Genomic DNA, 12,102 nt, shown 5'->3' with positions numbered 1-12,102 from the left:
GCTAAAGAAGCAGTATGGCTCAGGAACTTTCTAATGGACTTAGATGTGATTCCTGGTTTGCTCAAGATCATCACAATTTATTGTGATAATAGCGGTGCAATTGCAAAGTCGAAGGAACCACGAGCTCATAAGGCGAGTAAACATATAGAGCGCAAGTACCACCTGATACGAGATATCGTGAAGCGAGGAGAAGTTGTCATCGCCAAGATTGCATCAGCGGATAACCTGGCAGATCCTTTCACTAAGGCCCTTCCGGCGAAAGCTTTCGATCGGCATGTGGAAGGAATGGGAATCAGATGTATGGTAGAAGATATGGCAGCTTAGTCATTAGTATAAGTGGGAGATTGTTGGAATGTATACTGAAAGCCTAAGCTTTGTAAACATTTATTATGAATAAAGAATCACATTTGGTCTAATTATCTACATTTGTTTGTAGTTGTTCATTTAATTTATATTGTAGATAACATAGTATGTGGTGTCACATACAGAAGATGATGTTATCAATGCCTTATAAATTATAAACAGTAGCCGACCAAAATGGAAAAGGAACAAACCATTAGAAGGTCGTAGTGTAATTAGATATTAGTTTATCTTGACTATATAATTACACTAGTACACTCAGAGTGTATTGAGTAGGACCATTTGAGGTCGTTTCTTTTATCGACTTTATAAAGGAACAAAGACCTCAATTATTATGGAAGTGTGTGCTCTTAATCCTAATATAATAACAAGCACATATATTTGATATTTATTTCTTTAATTTATCAATGGGTGAGATTTAGTTCGTTGAATCAATAAACCCGATAAGTTGGGAAATGGTATTACTTATAGTGTGTGTTGTTGATTATAGAAGGAAACTGTGTCCTAGAGATACTAGGTTGATAATGTCCTCAAGAGGAGCTCATAAAGATTGTCATGTTAAACCCTGCAGGTGGACTTAGTCCGACATGACAATAAGGTTGAGTGGTACTACTCTTGGACTTAGATATTAATTAAATGAGTTGTCAGTAACTCACTTAATTAGTGGACATTCGATATCTTAAACACAGGGAGACTAACACACTCATAATAAGAAGGAGCCCAAAAATGTAATTTGGGATTGGTGCGGTAGTTCAATGATAGTTCTCTAGTGGAATGAATTATCATTGATAAAATTAAGTTGTGTGTTCGGGGCGAACACGGGATGCTTAATTTTATCGGGAGACCAAAACCAATTCCTCCTCTCGGTCCCTATCGTAGCCTCTTATTTATAGAGTTCTATACTCACCTATACCCACCTTCTATACCCACCAATAAGGGGCCGGCCAAGCTAGCTTGGGAACCAAGCTAGGGCCGGCCTAGGTATAAAATTGGGTGGCCGGCCCTAGCTTGAACCCAAGCTAGTAGGGCCGGCCAAATAAAATTAAAAAGAAATTTAATTTTAATTTTTATTATTATGTGGAAGATATATTTTAAAGAGAATTAAAATTAAAAAATCTCTTGTAAAAGATCTACAAAAGATTAAAGAAAGAGATTAGATCTCTTTCCTTATTTGTAGATTGGAGAGATGTTTTATTTTTTCTTTAAAAATTATTCACATGTTGATAAAATTAAAATTATAGAAATTTCCTTTTATCAACCATGAAGAGATTTTAAAGAGAAATTTTATTTTTTTAAATTTCCGGAAACAAATTAGGAAGTTTTAATTGTTGATTAAACTTGTCCTCTTTTGTTTCCAATGATGTGGCCGGCCATCTCAAGTTAATTGGGAAATTTTGTTTTATTTTTCTCAATTAATTCATGTCAAGAAAAATTAAGGAAATTTTATTGTAATTAAATTTCCTAATTTGCCTAGGCCAAGGAATATAAAAGAAGGGGTAGGGGTGCCTTCATGAGACACAACATCTATTATTCCTCTCCCTCTTTTGTTCCTTGGTGTGGCCGGCCATCCTCTCCCTCTCTTCCTCTTGTGGTGGCCGAACCCTTCTCTTCCATTGGAGCTCTTGTGGTGGCCGGATACTACTCGGAGAAGAAGAAGAAGGAGAGAAAGCTAGCATCTCTTGGAGCTTGGTTAGTATTTTGATTTTCCTCCTTGGTGAAGTTTTTCCTTTGTGGCCGAACCTTGCTTGGAGGAGAAGAAGGTGGTTGGTGGTTTCTCATCTCGGAAGATCGTTGCCCACACAACGTTCGAGGTTAGAAGAGGAATACGGTAGAAGATCAAGAGGTTTTTTCTACAAGGTATAACTAGTAATTTTTCTTTCCGCATCATGCTAGTTATTTATGGAAATAATACCAAATACAAGAGGCTTACGTTCTAGAATTTCGAATATGTTTTTCGATGTTGTGTTCTTTTGTTTTTTCTTTTCCTTGTGATTTGATTGTTCTTTTTGGTTAACCTAAAGTTATTTTAGGAAATTAAATATTACCTTTCTATAAAAGGTTTTGTCTAGTCGGTGGTGGTTGCTCCCATATCCAAGAAGGCCATGTGCCTCGCCACGTCAGTACTGGGAACCAATTATGGAAATTAATATTTAATGGAATTAATAACTTAAGGTGATTTGGGTCGAACGTGTTAAGTTCCGCAGGAGACCCAAGTCAAAACCTAAAAGAACGAATAGATTAAGTTTTGGATCAAACGTGTTAAGTTCCGCAGGCGATCCAAAATTTAATTTAAAAGAACACATGGTAGCTAGGAAAAGGTTCAGACCTTTGTACAAAATTTTTGTACAGTGAAACCTATAGGTTTTTCGAGTAGCAACCAACACTTCTTACCCATCCAATGGGGTCGGCCAAGCTAGCTTGGAACCCAAGCTAGGGCCGGCCAAGACCAAGTGGATGAGTCATGTAGGTGGTCGGGCAAAGCTTGGGTCCCAAGCTTAGGTGGCCGGCCACTAGAATATTAAAAAGGATTTTTATTAAAATTATTTCTTATGTGGATATCATGATTTTAAAAGAGAGTTTAAAAATTAAAAATTTCCTTTTATAACTTTCTACAAAAGATTAAGAGAAGAGATTAATCTCTTTCCTTATTTGTAGTTTAAAAGGATGGTTTTAATTTTTGGTAAAAACTTTCCTTATTTGTAAATCATCTACATGTTTAAAAGAGAGTTTAAAATTTGAAATCTTTCCTTATTTGTTGATTAAAGGAGGATTTTAAATTTTAAGAAAACTTTCATTTTTAATCATGTTCATGATTTAAAAGAGAGTTTAAAATTAAATATTCTCTTTTATAAGTTTCTACAAAAGATTAAGAAAAAATTTTATATCTTTCCTTATTTGTAGATTAAAAGAGATTTTAATTTTTTATAGATAACTTTCTTTTTATCCACATGTTTAAAAGAAATATTTTAATTTATAAAATTTCCTTTTTATTAACCACCATGAAGGTAAAAATTATTTAAGAAATTTTTATAAATTTCCGGAAGCAAATTAGGAAGTTTTAATTCTTGTGTGAATTAAAATTTCCTTGATTAAAGGGATTAAGGTGGCCGGCCATTAACATGATGAAAAGAAAATTATTTTTAATTAAATAAATTTTCCTTTTCAATGGCAAAAGAATTAAGGAAGTTTTTATTAAATTTTCCTTATTTGCCAAGACCAAGGATTATAAAAGAGGAGGTAGAGGAGGCTTCATTGTGAATGTCTCTATTATTTTTTCTCCCTCTTTTCTTCTTTGGGTGTGGCCGGCCCTTTTCTTTTCTCTCCTCTCCTTTGTGTGGCCGAAACTTTCTCATGGTGGAGATAGCTTTGGTGGCCGGATCTAAGAAGGAGAAGAAGGAGAGAAAAGAAGCCTCTTTTCTAGCATCCCTTGGAGCATGGTGGTGGTGGCCGAACCTCTTCATCTGAGAAGAAGTTTTGATGGCCGAAACTTGCAAGGAAGAAGAAGGTGCTTGGTGGTTCTCATTTCGGAAGATCGTTGCCCACACAACATCCGAGGTTAGAAGAGGAATACGGTAGAAGATCAAGAGGTTTTTCTAAAAGGTATAACTAGTATTTTTCTTTCCGCATCATACTAGTTATTTTTGGAAATAATACTAAATACAAGAGGCATACGATTCTAGTGTTTCGAATTTGTTTTCGATATAGTGTTCTTTTGTTTTTCTTTTCCTTGTGATTTGATTGTTCTTTTCGGTTAACCTAAAGTTATTTTAGGAAATTAAATATTAGCTTTCCATAAAAGGTTTTGTCTAGTCAGTGGTGGTTGCTCCCATATCCAAGAAGGTCATGTGCCTCGCCACGTCAGTACTGGGAACCAATTATGGAAATTAATATTTAATGGAATTAATAATTTAAGGTGATTTGGGTCGAACGTGTTAAGTTCCGCAGGTGATCCAAAATTTAATTTAAAAGAACACATGGTAGATAGAAAAAGGTTCAGACCTTTGTACAAAATTTTTGTACAGTGGAACCTCTAGGTTTTCCGAGTAGCAACCAACAATTGGTATCAGAGCTAGGGTTTTACCTCTGTGTATTTGGTATTAGTTTAATTATGCACATGTCATACATAATTTAGGCAGGATAATAGTAGGATGTGCTAACTTTGTGGATGCAGGATCCAACTATTATGGCTTATAGTTATTATGTGTGTGATTGGACCCTTGGACATGTCAAGGGCATTTTATTGTGTGTGCATGATTGTATTATAAAATACAGCAGGAGCTGTATTTAGTTTTATTAGGATTTTATTTTTTGATCTAGTTACATGTACATTCCTTTTATGGAATATAGGATCGATGGATGTAAATTTTATTTTATGTTCGATCTAGTTTACATGTACATTCCTTCGAGGAATATAGGATCAAAATGTAAAATTTTATTTATGTCGCGGATCGAATCTTGCAAAGCGTGGAACCTTCTAAGGACCAGAGGCGCAGCGGAACTAGGAGCAAGATGGATGCGACAGCTAAACCCGGTGGCAGTGGCCAAATATGGCAGCAGCTTGGGATGACAACACACGGAGGACAACAAGAGATAAAAACCATAATAGTTGGAAATTAGATTTTCTATTTATTGCTTTTATATTGTGATGTATGTGCATGTTAGTAGGCTAGCATAGTTAAAATTCCTCATTTATAAATAACTAAGTGGGAGAGGGATTTTTAAGTAAATCCCATGGTCTCCATTACTGGTTTGTAAGTGATGCAAACAAGCTTGCGCGTTGGCTCTGAGTGCCTTCCTCCATAACTGATGAGCTTGTTTGTGGATCACTAGAACAGACTTCCATTTTTGGATGACTATAGGAAGTTAATTAAGAGCATGTGATCTTCCCCAACGGAAGGGGCATAATCTTATTAATGGACTTAGTGTCAAGTAATGGTATACACTTAGACACATCTAATAGTATCCTCCCCATCGGAGTCACTGCTATTATTTGTGTGACCAAATGATACCAACTATTAATTTTATTTATCAAAAAGTTAGGTTGACAAGATAATAAAATTAATGGGTTAAAACCCTCCTTTTACAAATGTTGAATTTGTATACGTCCACACTAACATGGCATGCAAAATTCACGGTGTTTGAGGTGTTGGTGAATTTAAATAATATTGTTTGAGGAATCAATATTTTTTTAAATTCAAAAGTTTTTGACCAAATATTTGATCAAAGACAGATCAACTATTAATTTTATTCATCATAAAGTAAAGTTGACGAGATAATAAAATTAATGGATAAAATCTCCTCTTTGATTTTGTGTACGTCCACACTATCGTGGCATATAAAATTCATGGGGATTTAAGGAATTGATCTTGACCAAATATTTTTGTGATTCTTAGGATTTAAAATGTTTGTCAATTCCCTAGTTGTTATACTATAGAAAAGACTTAGTAGTCCCAATTGTAATGATTGGAAATAGGACTTGGACATTAAGGTAGACTGTCTTCTAAGAACTAAGAACAATTTAGGTGTATTTAATTCATTAGTTGAAACATGTCTAGTGGTGTTATCAACCAGAACCTGGAGTGTAGATACAAGATGCCATTAATCATGTCTGCAATTCATTGTAGGGTTCCAGGAAACCCGACAACTAAACGAAAGGTAAATCATCGTCCACATGGGCACTACTGTAAAAGTGGTAGCTGTTGCAATGGGAGATGTTTATCCTTTGATAAGAATAAAATATGGATTTTAAGTAATTGTCTTTACGTACCAAGTTTAGAAAGAACCTGATTTCAGTTTCTAAACTATTATAGATATTGTGTCTATTTTGATAACAAAGTTGTTATCAAGAAAAATAGGGAAGTTATCTATTCTGGTACGATGGTTGACAATTTATAATCCAATAACTCCCATGATGCAACAAATGGAAATTAGTAACACATCTTCTAATTTTAAGAGAAAGCAACCTTCGAAAATGAACCAATTATATCTTTGGCATCTAAAGCTAGGTTATACTTGAGTAGGATTCATTGGTAGCTGATGAACTTTTGGGTTCATTGGTAGTGGAAATTTTTTCAACCTGCGAGTCTTACTTGGAAGGAAAATAACCAAGAAGCTTTTAAGTCCAAGGGGTATGGAGTCAAAGATATGTTGAAATCGGTTCATTCTGATTTGTGTGATCCTATGACTATCCAGACAAGAGGTAGTATTGAATATTTTGTCTATTTTATAGACAACTATTCAAGATACAGATAAATTTACTTAATGTACCGCAAGACTAAGTACTTTGATTAGTTCAAAGAGTACAAGGTTGATGCGGAGAAATGTTAAAGTAAAAAGTCACTATGGAAGATCGTAGTGGCAAGTACCTCTTGAGAGATTTTAGGAGTCACTTATCAGAAGTTGGATTTCAATCCCAACTAACTGCATCTAGTACACCCCAACAGAATGGTGTAGTAGAAAGAAGGTAAAGGACTCTTATGGAATAATTAGATAGATGATGAGTTATTCAGAAAATTACCAAATTTGTTTTAAGGATAAACTCAAAAACGAAAGTGAACATAGTACCTTCCAAGTTAGAACTCTCTACTCATATAGAATTGCTGAATAGGTGAAAACCTATTTTGAAGCATATTCGGATTCGGGTGATCCAGCACATATGTTAAAGAGAGACAATGATAAGTTGGATAGGAGTTCACTTGTTTGTAAGTTATCCTAGATAAACAAAAGTAGGATTATAGTCTTAAAAAAAACAGAAGGTCATTGTTAGCATCAATGACTGATTTTTAGAAAAGGACTATATAATGAACCATGTGCTCATAAGTAAATTTGTTCTTAAGGAAATAATAAAGGACATGTCTAACCTAGTACCAACTATACAAAATGAGATACCACAAGAAAACTGCAACACGTATCACAAATGATACACAATTACAGAAAGTGTCTTGTCATAGTGGGAGGGTTGTTAGGCAACCTAAATAGGTTCATGTTTTGGGAGAGTTTTTGGATTCGATCCCTAGAGGACATGAACCTGATCTCCGGTCATATGATGAAGTACTCCAAGATAAAGATGCAGCATCTTGGCAAAGAGTAATGAATAACAGAATTAGAATATATGTATTCTAATAAAATCTGGAAGCTTGTAGAATCACCAAATAGTGTAAAAGTCGTTAGGTGTAAAAAGGTCTATAATAGGAAAAGAGGGATAGATAGGAAGGTAGTAACTTTCAAAGCAAGGCTTGATGAAAAAGGAAACTTTTTCACTGGTAGTCATGCTTAAGTCTATCCGGATTCTTTTATCTATTTGGCAAGTGGATGTCAAGACAGCATTCCTTAATGGAAGTCTTGAAGAAAGCATCCATATAAAGCAACCAGAAGGGTTCATTGCAAAGGGCTAAGAGCATCTTGTGTGCAAGCTCAATCGATCTATGGACTGAGGCTTCAAGGTCTTGGAACATCCGGTTTATCAAAGTAATCCAGATCTATGGATTTAGTAACGGATAAGTCTTGTGTATACAAAAGGTGTGATGGAGCGTGGTGGTATTTCTTGTACTATCGTAGATAACATTTTGGTAATTGGAAACAATATCAAAATGTTGTCGAAAAGTATGGTTGTCCAAACAATTCGATATAAAGGACTGGGGAGAATGTATGTATTCTTGAGATCAAAATAATAAGGGATCGCAAGAAAAGAATATTTTACTTATCCCAAGCTTCATACATCGGAAAAATCCTTGCTCGTTTTAAAGCATGCAAAACTCCAAGAAAGGTTTCTTACCTTTTCAGCATGGAGTAACTTTATCTAAAGATATGTTTCTGTAGACATCAAAGGAGATAAAGGAAATAAAGGCAGTTCTTTATGCTTCGGCTGTCGGAAGCCTAATGTATGCTATGCACGAGATCAGAAATCTATTTTGCCAAGGGCATAGTTAGCAGATATCAAAGTAACCCAGGACAAGGACAGTGGACTGCAGTAAAGCATATATTGAAGTACCTTAGAGGCACTAGAGATTATATGCTAGCTTACAAGGCAGTTAATTTGGTCCTTATGAGTTGCGTGGATTTTGACTTCCAATCGGATAGGGACAATAATAAGTCAACCTCGGGGTTTTGTGTTTACTTTAGGAGGTAAAGTCATAACTATGGAAGAGTGATAAGCATAGGTGTTTTTCTGGACTCCACCATAGAAGCTTAGTATATGGCAAGCCTCTGAGGTAGCCATAAAAGCTGAATGACTCAATAACCTCAAGATAGACTTAGATATGATTTCTGGTTTGTCCAAAGATTATTATAATTTATTGTAATAATGTTGGTGCAGTAGCAAACTCGAAGAAACCATAAGTCTATAAGGCAAGTAAACACAATAGAGCGCAAGTACCACCCAATATGAGAAATCGTATAAACGAGGAGAAGTTGTTGCCGCCTAGATTGCATCAGGTGATGACCTATAGATCCTTTCACTAAGGTCCTTAAGGCAAGAGCTTTTGATGGACATGTTGAAGGGTTGGGAATCAGATGTATGACAGCAGATATGGCAGCTTAGTCTTTTAGTATAAGTGGGAGATTGTTAGAGTGTATACTAAAAGCCTAGCTTTTGGTATAAACATTTATCTAGAAATAAGAATCACATTGGTCAAATGTCTACATTTATGATAAATGTAGTTGTTCAATTAATTTATATTGTAGATAACATGGTGTGTGGTGTCACACACAGAAGATCATGTTATCGGTTTCCTTATAAATTATAAACAGTAGCTCACGACTAAGATGGAAAGGAACAAACCATTGGAAAGTCGTAGTGTAATTAGGTATTAGTTTATCTTAACTATATAATTACACTAATACACTTAGAGTGTATTGAGTAGGACCATTTGAGGTCGTTCCTTTTATACTGACTTTATGAAGGAACAAAAACCTCAGTTATTATGGAAGTGTGTGCTCTTAATCATAATATAATAACAAGCACATATATTTGATATTTATTTCTTTAATTTATCAATGGGTGAGATTTAGTTCGATAAATCAATAAGCCCGATAAGTTGGGAAATGATATCACTTATAGTGTGTGTTGTTGATTATAGAAGGAAACTGTGTCCTAGTGATCTAGGTTGAGAATGTCCCCAAGAGGAGCCCATAAGGATTGTCATGTTAAACCCTGCAGGTGGACTTAGTCCAACATGACGATGAAGTTGAGTGGTACTACTCTTGGAGCTAGATATTAATTGAGTTGTCAGTAACTTACTTAATTAGTGGACATTTGTTATTTTAAACACAGGGAGACTAACATACTCATAATAAGAAGGAGCCCAAAATGTAATTTGGGATTGGTGCGGTAGTTCAATAATAGTTCTTTAGTGGAATGAATTATTATTGATGAAATTAAGTTTTGTGTTCGGGGCGAACACGGGATGCTTAATTTCATCGGGAGACCAAAACCAATTCCTCTTCTTGGTCCCTATCGTAGCCTCTAGTATATAGAGATTTATACCCACCGCATACCCACCTTCTTACCCATCCAATGGGGCCGGCCAAGCTAGCTTGGAACCCAAGCTAGGGCCGGCCAAGACCAAGTGGATGAGTCATACAGGTGACCGGCCAAAGCTTGGGTCCCAAGCTTAGGTGGTCGGCCACTAGAATATTAAAAAGGATTTTTATTAAAATTATTTCTTATGTGGATATCATGATTTTAAAAGAGAGTTTAAAAATTAAAAATTTCCTTTTATAACTTTCTACAAAAGATTAAGAGAAGAGATTAATCTCTTTCCTTATTTGTAGTTTAAAAGGATGGTTTTAATTTTTGGTAAAAACTTTCCTTATTTGTAAATCATCTATATGTTTAAAAGAGAGTTTAAAATTTGAAATCTTTCCTTATTTGTTGATTAAAGGAGGATTTTAAATTTTAAGAAAACTTTCATTTTTAATCATGTTCATGATTTAAAAGAGAGTTTAAAATTAAATATTCTCTTTTATAAGTTTCTACAAAAGATTAAGAAAAAATTTTATATCTTTCCTTATTTGTAGATTAAAAGAGATTTTAATTTTTTATAGATAACTTTCTTTTTATCCACATGTTTAAAAGAAATATTTTAATTTATAAAATTTCCTTTTTATTAACCACCATGAAGGGAAAAATTATTTAAGAAATTTTTATAAATTTCCGGAAGCAAATTAGGAAGTTTTAATTCTTGTGTGAATTAAAATTTCCTTGATTAAAGGGATTAAGGTGGACGGCCATTAACATGATGAAAAGAAAATTATTTTTAATTAAATAAATTTTCCTTTTCAATGGCAAAAGAATTAAGGAAGTTTTTATTAAATTTTCCTTATTTGCCAAGACCAAGGATTATAAAAGAGGAGGTAGAGGAGGCTTCATTGTGAATGTCTCTATTATTTTTTCTCCCTCTTTTCTTCTTTGGGTGTGGCCGGCCCTTTTCTTTTCTCTCCTCTCCTTTGTGTGGCCGAAACTTTCTCATGGTGGAGATAGCTTTGGTGGCCGGATCTAAGAAGGAGAAGAAGGAGAGAAAAGAAGCCTCTTTTCTAGCATCCCTTGGAGCATGGTGGTGGTGGCCGAACCTCTTCATCCGAGAAGAAGTTTTGATGGCCGAAACTTGCAAGGAAGAAGAAGGTGTTTGGTGGTTCTCATTTCGGAAGATCGTTGCCCACACAACGTCCGAGGTTAGAAGAGGAATACGGTAGAAGATCAAGAGGTTTTTCTAAAAGGTATAACTAGTATTTTTCTTTCCGCATCATACTAGTTATTTTTGGAAATAATACTAAATACAAGAGGCATACGATTCTAGTGTTTCAAATTTATTTTCGATATAGTGTTCTTTTGTTTTTCTTTTCCTTGTGATTTGATTGTTCTTTTTGGTTAACCTAAAGTTATTTTAGGAAATTAAATATTAGCTTTCCATAAAAGGTTTTGTCTAGTCGGTGGTGGTTGCTCCCATATCCAAGAAGGTCATGTGTCTCGCCACGTCAGTACTGGGAACCAATTATGGAAATTAATATTTAATGGAATTAATAACTTAAGGTGATTTGGGTCGAACGTGTTAAGTTCCGCAGGAGATCCAAGTCTAAACCTAAAAGACCAAATAGATTAAGTTTTGGATCAAACGTGTTAAGTTCCGCAGGCGATCCAAAATTTAATTTAAAAGAACACATGGTAGCTAGGAAAAGGTTCAAACCTTTGTACAAAATTTTTGTACAGTGGAACCTCTAGGTTTTCCGAGTAGCAACCAACACCTAGGACTCCGCTCGGAAAGAAGGATTGGCAGGGGGAATGTCCACCGACCCTGAAGGAGGGCGGGGAGTTGGTTGGACAGATGGTTCCGAGATTGTTCGAGGGGCAGACTGGGAAGTTGATGGAGGGACTACTGAGTGATAGTAATGGTTGCTCCTAGCCGAGCAGAGGCAGAATGGGGGAGGGCCCTCCTATCCAATATAATTCTGTTTCTCCGCATTATTTCCTGCTCGCTAAAAGGGAGAGGCTGGGCATACGATGCGCGGAGAAGGGTGTTGGCTGCATGGGAAAACCAGAGTTGTGGTCACCACACCAAACAACAGGAAAGTAATTCAAGGTTAGGAAAAACTCATCCCAAGAGCGAGGCAGCTCGGCAGAAGAGATGCGACTCAGCCTAAAGAAGGACAGCACATCCTCAGATAGCAGTCTCATCAAATCCAGTCGCCAGCACCTCAGCTGAGCCAGAGCATCTGTGAAGAGGGGGGCATTACTGAAATCCCCCA

Source organism: Zingiber officinale, chromosome 8A (genome assembly GCF_018446385.1).
Source record: "Zingiber officinale cultivar Zhangliang chromosome 8A, Zo_v1.1, whole genome shotgun sequence".
Lineage (NCBI taxonomy): Eukaryota > Viridiplantae > Streptophyta > Magnoliopsida > Zingiberales > Zingiberaceae > Zingiber > Zingiber officinale.
The sequence above is the reverse complement of the archived record's forward strand: the minus strand, read 5'-3'. Positions refer to the sequence as shown.